A 7,500-nucleotide genomic window follows, 5' to 3' on the forward strand; every position below is an offset into this window, starting at 1 on the left:
CCTGGGTCAAAGGATTCCGATTTCCCAAAAACGGCAAGTCATTCAATTTTTTATTTTTGCACAGAACTACCTTATTTTACAACTTGTTCGAAAGCTTTTTTTTCGATTTCGACTTCATATCTTTCTGTGAATTTTTGATGGGAAAAAATTTTCTTTCATTGACCATTTTTCAAAAGTCGGAAAAACGAAAACCCCGAACAAGTTGCAGACATTTTATTTTTCTAAAAAATGAGCCATAATATGTTAAGTTTGGACATATGTTGTCCCCGAAATCCTTTGACCCCCCCCTAAAAGTGGGTTCCCGAGATATCGGCTTTTGTTTCTTCATTTTTAAGGCTATCTTGATATCAACAAAACAAGGTATAAAAATTATATATATATATATATATATATTATATATATATATATATATTTTTTTTGTATATATATATTTGTGTATATTGTATATATACATTTATATAATTGTGGTATTGGGACTAAACAGTTTCAAATAGCGTTAAAAATATCTTGGTTAGGAATAAAACAAAAATGTTGTACTTCTTATTTTTTTTTAATAACATTGGCGAAACTTTCGGGCTATTTCCACCCTTTTTCAATGGCGTGTAAATGAACAATATACAATTATAACAAATACATTCAATTATCAAAATATACACAGTTACTTTGTTTAAATACATAATCCAAAGCATTAAAAATATCTGGGGTAAAAAACCTTAACCTATGTTAGGAAAGAACAATCATATGGACCTGGTGCAAAATACATTAAGAATCATAATTTGTATAATATCCATAGAACACATTAAGTAAAACAAAATGACTAGTATGACAGATAAAAATTGAAAAAAAATTGAGTTGAAGGATGAATATTACAATTTTGTCAACATTTGGGGAAACCTAAGAAAAATATCAATGACAAAGTGTGTGAAAATTTAAAATACGAAATCATACATTGAGACATAATAATGGCAGATTAAAAGAGAACATGAGGCGAAAACAAAAACAATAAAATCCTAGGTAACCTGAAACCCGGCATACTATTTTGGGCTAAAAAATCTTAATCAATATTTTTCCCTAGGTTAATCTTTAAAATTTTATGAGCACAAAATTTAAAAAGAATCTAATAAAGAGATTTGACTATGTTAATCCCAAAAAAAAAAATATCCAGGGGAAAAAAAGGGCCCCAAGCGGTGCCATACTTTGCCACCAGGGGCCCTATAAAAGGGGAGCGGTTGTCTCCCAAACTCGAAAATATAAAGTAAAAGAAAACCAACATATAAATATGGGAGATAAATAAAAAAAAAATCATTTAAGAATTTCCCTGTCTGTTGATGATAAGTATTCTTTAAAAATTTGGCTTTTCCTTAAAACCCTAGAAAAAATTTTAAAGAAAAAATCAAAGGTAAAATTTTCAAATTTTTTTTAAAAAAAAAATGACGTTCAAAGGGCTTTAAGAAATTAAAAGGGTCTGTTAATTTGTATTTGTTTTTAATAGCCTTTTTTTTCTCATCTTAAAGATTGGAAGTTTTCCCCAAATTTTAAAGTATTACATCTCCACGAGAATTTGTGTACGATTGAAGAGCGTAAGGGTTTCGGAACTTTATCTTTGAATTTGAACAAGTTACCTAAATAGAGGAGGTTGTGTATCAACTTTAAGAGTGACAGTTGACTAATGATTTTAATTGACGATAGTTTTTTTTAGATTGTATAATAGTTCGAAGGTACGGTAGTTTCATATAAATTATATCATTAGGGGCAGTTAATGTGGGATAAGAGTCTGTTGGGGGTTGTCCTTATGTTCCTTTCAAAAAAATTTAATTGGGAAACATGTTCATTCTCAAAATATTTGTATAAAGTCAACTTCCATAATGAAGAAAAAAAAGTCCTTGGATTTTTTTAAACTCAAAAATTTAAGTAAAAATTAAAATTTCCCCCTTTTTTGATAGGTTTTAAGAATTTTTGTTGTAAGACATGTAGGTTGGCTTTCTATAGACTGAGGAGACAAAGAATTCAAAACACTAGAAAAATCAATATCCCAAAAGGGGGGAAAGTCCATTCTGTTCATTTTAAAATGAACTTAATGCTAGGATCTGATTGTTAAGGTATTCCTAGAACTTTTTTTCATCTTCGGATTTGAATAATAATAATTATCAACATATCTGAAGTAATGTTTGGGTTTAAATTCCTCAACAATTTTCCAGCCATTTACTTTCATTATAGCCCTCAAAATGTTGGCTAAAGTGGTTAAAAAGGGTTCCTATTGCTACCCCTTCAATCTTTTATACAAAATTCCTTCCAAACATTATATTTTTTTATAAAAAATTTCCCAAAAACATCCATAAAAAAAATACTTTATCAGTTTTATCAAACAATGAGTTCATAATGATATCCATGGGTTTTGTCCACTAGCCAGGGAAAATATTACAGGGGGTCTCAATTAATTTTTGAACAAAAGGGGAAGGTGTTTTGTAAGGTATATTGGTTCAAAGTGTGTTGTTTTGTAGGGGTTAAAAATTTTTGAAACATTAAAATTTTGGGCCCCCAATGATGAAAGCATTGGTCTAACGGGTGGCGCCCTCTTTTTTTTTTGATTTTCGTTTTTTCTTGCCATTTTGATGAAACTCACACCACTTTATTTGGGCCCCTTCCCCATTGCCTGTGGTCGATTTTTTTTCGAAATCGCCCGAACAGTTTTTAAATTGAAAAAACAAAAAAAATGAGAAAGTCGCCATGTTGAAAATGCAGCACCTGGGTCAAAGGATTCCGACTTCAAAAAGGGCAAGTCATTAATTTTTGATTTTTGCACGAACCCATTATATCAAACTTGTTCAAAGCTTTTTTTCTTTTCGACTTCATATCTTTCTGGAATTTTAAATAGGGAAAAAAGTTTCTTTCATTGACCACTTTTAAAAGAAGTACAGGCAAAAATTGCGAAAACGCTCTCGAACAAGTTGCAGACATTTTATTTTTCTACTCCCCCAATTGTTAAGTTTGGACATATGTTGTCCCCAAATCCTTTGACCCCCCCCTAAAATGGGTTCGAGATATCGGCATTTTACGTTTCTTCATCTTTCCAAGGCTATCTTGATATCAACAAAACAAGGTATAAAATTATATATATATATATATATATATATATTATTATTATATATATTATTAATTATTTTTGTGTTTTTTATATATACATTTATATAATTGTGGTAGTTGGACTAAACGAAATTTCAGAACAGCGTCGTCCCCGTATCATTGGTTGGAATGAAACAAAAATGTTGTACTTCTTATTCTTTTAATAACATTGGGGAAACTTTTGGGCATATTTCCCCCCTTTTTCAATGGCGAACTGTAAATGAACAAAAACAAGTTATAACAAATACATTCAATTATCAAAATATACACAGTTACATTAGATGTAAATACATAACCCAAAATTAATAACTAGTGCTGGGGTAAAAAACCTTAACCTATGTTAGGAAAGAACAATCATATAGGCACACTTGCAAAATACTTTAAAGAATCAAAATTTTGTAATACCCTAAAACCATTAAGTAAAACAAAATGACTAGTATGACAGATCAAAATTGACAATCAAAATTGAGTTGGGATGAATATTACAATTTGTCAACATTTGAAAATGCAATAAGACAAAAATCAATGACAAAGTGTGTGACAATTTAAAATACGAAATCATATACATTGGACAAAATTGGAGATTAAAAGGAAAACAGGGGAAAACTACAAACAAAAAAAACCCTAGGTAAGCCTGAAAGCCGGCATACTTTTTTGGGCTAAAAAATCTTAATCCAATACTTTTCCTAGGTTAATCTTTACAATATATGAGCAAAAAATTTAAAAAAGAATCTAATAAAGAGATTTGACTATGATTAATAACCAAAAATATGTAAAATATCCAGGGAAATAAAGGCAGCGCACGGGGTGACGCATACTGTAAGCCCCCAGGGGCCCATAAAGGGGGGCGGTTTCTCCAAACTAAAAAATAAAAGTGAAAAACCAACATAAAAATTTGGGAGACTGAAGTAAAAAAAAATCATTTAAGAAGTTCCTGTTGATGAAAAGTATTCATTAAAATTTGGGGCTTTTCCTTTCCCAAATCCATAGACTAAAATATTTAAGTCAAAATCAAAAGGTGGGATCTGGGATTTAAAATTTTCTAAAAAAAAAGAATGACTTGTTTCAAATGGCCTAATTGAAGTTAAATTGGTCTAGTTAACTTGTGACTTGTATTCCTGAATGAAACCCCTTAATGCCAATCATCTTTAAAGGTTGGGGAAGTTTTCCCCAATTTAAGTGGATTACACTACTCCCGAGAATTTGTGTACGATTGGGGGCTAAGGGTTTCGGAACTTTTTCTTTGAATTTGAACAAGTTACCTAAATAAGGGGGGTTGTGTTAAAATTTAAGGTAAGTTGACTAATGAGCTTTTTTAGACGATGTTTTCTTTCTAGATTGTGACTAATAGTTCAAGGGGGTGTTTCATATAAATTATATCATTGGGGCAGTTAATGTAGGGACTAAAGTCTGTTGAGGTTGTCCTTTTGTTCCTTTTAATAAAATTAATTGGAAAAATTTCATTCTCAAAATATTTGTGATAAAGTCCTTCCATAATGAAGAAAAAATAGTCCTTGGATTTTTAAAGGCTCTAAAAAATTTAAATGAAATTAAATTCCCCCTATATTTGATAGGTTTTAAAATTAAATTGTTTTAAGACCAGTGTAGGGTTTGGGCCTTTGACTGAGGAGACAAAAGAATTCAAAACACTAGAAAAAACAATACCCAAAGGGGGGATGTCCATTCTGTTCAATTTCACAAGTGAACTTAATGCTAGGATGCTGATTGTTAAGGTATTCCTAGAACTTGTTAACTTCATCTTCGGATTTGAATAATAATAATTATCAACATATCTGAAGTAATTTTGGGTTTAAATTCCTCAAGGCAATTTTCCAGCCATTTACTTTCATTATAGCATCAAAATGTTGGCAAAGTAGGTCCTAAAGGGCTTCCTATTGCTACCCCTTCAATCTGTTTATACAAAATTCCATTAAACCCAAAAAATTATATGTTTTTGGCTATCCAAAAATTTCCCAAAATACATCCTTTACCTAAAATAAATACTTTATCAGTTTTATCAAACAATGAGTTCTAATGATATCCATGGTTTCGTCCACTAGCCAGGAATAGTCATTAGCATGTGGGATCTCAATTAAATTTTTTAAAAAAGGTGAAGGTGTTTTGTAAGGTATATTGGTTCAAAGTGTGTTGTTTTAGTACGGGTTTAAAAAATTTTGAAACATTATAATTAATGGTTCCCAATGATGAAAGCATTGGTCTAACGGGAAGGGCGACCGTCTGCTTTTTCGATTTTTCGTTTTTTCTTGCCGATTTTGATGAAACTCCACCACTTTTTTTGGGGCCCCCTTCCCATTGCCTGTGGTCGATTTTTTTTCGAAATCGCCCGAACGTTTTAAATTTTTGTAAAAAAACGAAAAAAAGAAAGTCGCCATGTTGAAAATGCAGCACCTGGGTCAAAGGATTCCGACTTCAGAAACGGCAAGTCATTCAATTTTATTTGATTTTTGCACAGAACTCTATATCTACAACTTGTTCGAAAGCGTTTTTCGATTTCGCCCATATCTTTCTGAATTTTTTGAAGTAGGGTAAAAAGTTTCTTTCATTGACCACTTTTACAAGAAGTACGGCAAAAATTGCGAAAACGCTCTCGAACAAGTTGCAGACTTTTTTATTTTTCTACAAAATGAGCCAAATATGTTAAGTTTGGACTTTGGGCCCGAAATCCTTTGACCCACCCAAAAAGTGGGTCCAAATATGGGCATTTTACTTTTCTTCATTTTCCAAGGCTATCTTGATTCAACAAAACAAGGTAAAAAATTAGTCTTCCCCCCAATAATCCTCTATCATCCCTGCATTCGAAGTCTTGTGGACATTGCCTCCGTAACGGTTTCTCAAAATTTACGTAGAGTGCGGAGGGTGGCAGTGATCGGGAGTCTTTAAGCCTACTTGCCCTTTTTTTTTTAATTCTCAAAAACCCCAAAAAATCATACAGCCATTCTCTTTTCATTTTTGAATAGAACTATTTTTCTACTATTATATGCAGAAGTTGACCTTATTTTTTCTTGGTGAATATTTTCCGAAGGTGACTATTTTAACCCCCTAATAGGAGTTTTTGAAAACATATGTCACTTTTACAAGAACCACATGAAAATATTAAATCCTTATGGCAGTATGTAATAGAACTATTACCCCCTGAAAAAGGGCCATAATATTTTAAAATGGACCAAAATATGAGGACCTAAAAATTGGATCTTATTCCTTTTTATTATTTTTCATTTTACATGACAAATCATGTACAGAATACTTGTATTTGATATAAATATCTATCATTTACCTATTATTGATGCTCTAATGGGGTTTCAAAACTATAATTTTGTCGAAAGAATAACTTTTCCCCAGTCGGACGGGTACCAAACGCATACTTTTCCCCCGCGGCCGTGGACCTGGGCCAAAAAACGTCTTTTTTAAAACTGCGGAATAACTCTACGGGGTCCTAAAATTTCACTCTCAGACCCCGTGGGAAAGCAAAAAAAATTCATTCGATGTGAAAGTATGTATATAAGGTATATGAGCACATATAGATAATTTTCGGTTTTGACCTTTTTTTTTTTATATTGTTACTTCCGTTTGTTTCTTTGTTTGTTTGTTGATTGTTTATTTGTTTTTTTTTGTTTGTTATTTGTGTTTTCTAATATTTCAAAAAATTGGGCCATTTTAAAGAATTTTAAACCAAAAGGGGAGTTTTAACCTAATTAGACCTTATTGCAATTTGGCGGTGATGCGGACCATGGTTTGGATCCAGTTTTTTTTTTAACTCAAAAGATTATGAACAGATTTGAATAGAATTTTTTCCTGAGGTTTGTCTTGGCCTAATTAATATTCCATAAAATTTTGGGAAAATTTTACAAAACTAATGGGGGGGGGGTTTTCATTTTAAGTGTTTTGCTCATAGTCAAACTAATTATGTATGATAACAACATAAAAAAAAGAAAATACACCATATGAATAACATATTTTAGTTATTTGTATGGAAAATTTCTTTCGTTTTTTGGGGCCCTTTCCCGGGTTTTTGAAATTCTTCCGAAAAAAAGGTTGGTCTCATATTATGTGAAATTTGTAACTTTTAAAATAACCTCATTTTTTTTTATCTTAATCATTGCATCACAATTGCCAATTTTCTAAGGTAACATCAAAAAAATTTTATTTCAGTCGACATCAAAAACGCCTGCCACCTGAAAAATAAGGGGGGGGCCTTGGGTTTTCAGGGGAGAACCGGGGGGCCCAGAAACTCCTTGCAAACGCAATAAAGTCAATTTCGGCAAAAAGGGGGGAAAATCGCCGAGAAATCCCAAAACGGTCCCCGTAAGTTGGCTTTTAAAATTTTGGGAAAATTTTAAAATTCGGTCTTGAGCCAGT

This window comes from Penaeus vannamei, chromosome 13 (genome assembly GCF_042767895.1).
Source record: "Penaeus vannamei isolate JL-2024 chromosome 13, ASM4276789v1, whole genome shotgun sequence".
Taxonomy (NCBI): Eukaryota; Metazoa; Arthropoda; class Malacostraca; order Decapoda; family Penaeidae; genus Penaeus; species Penaeus vannamei.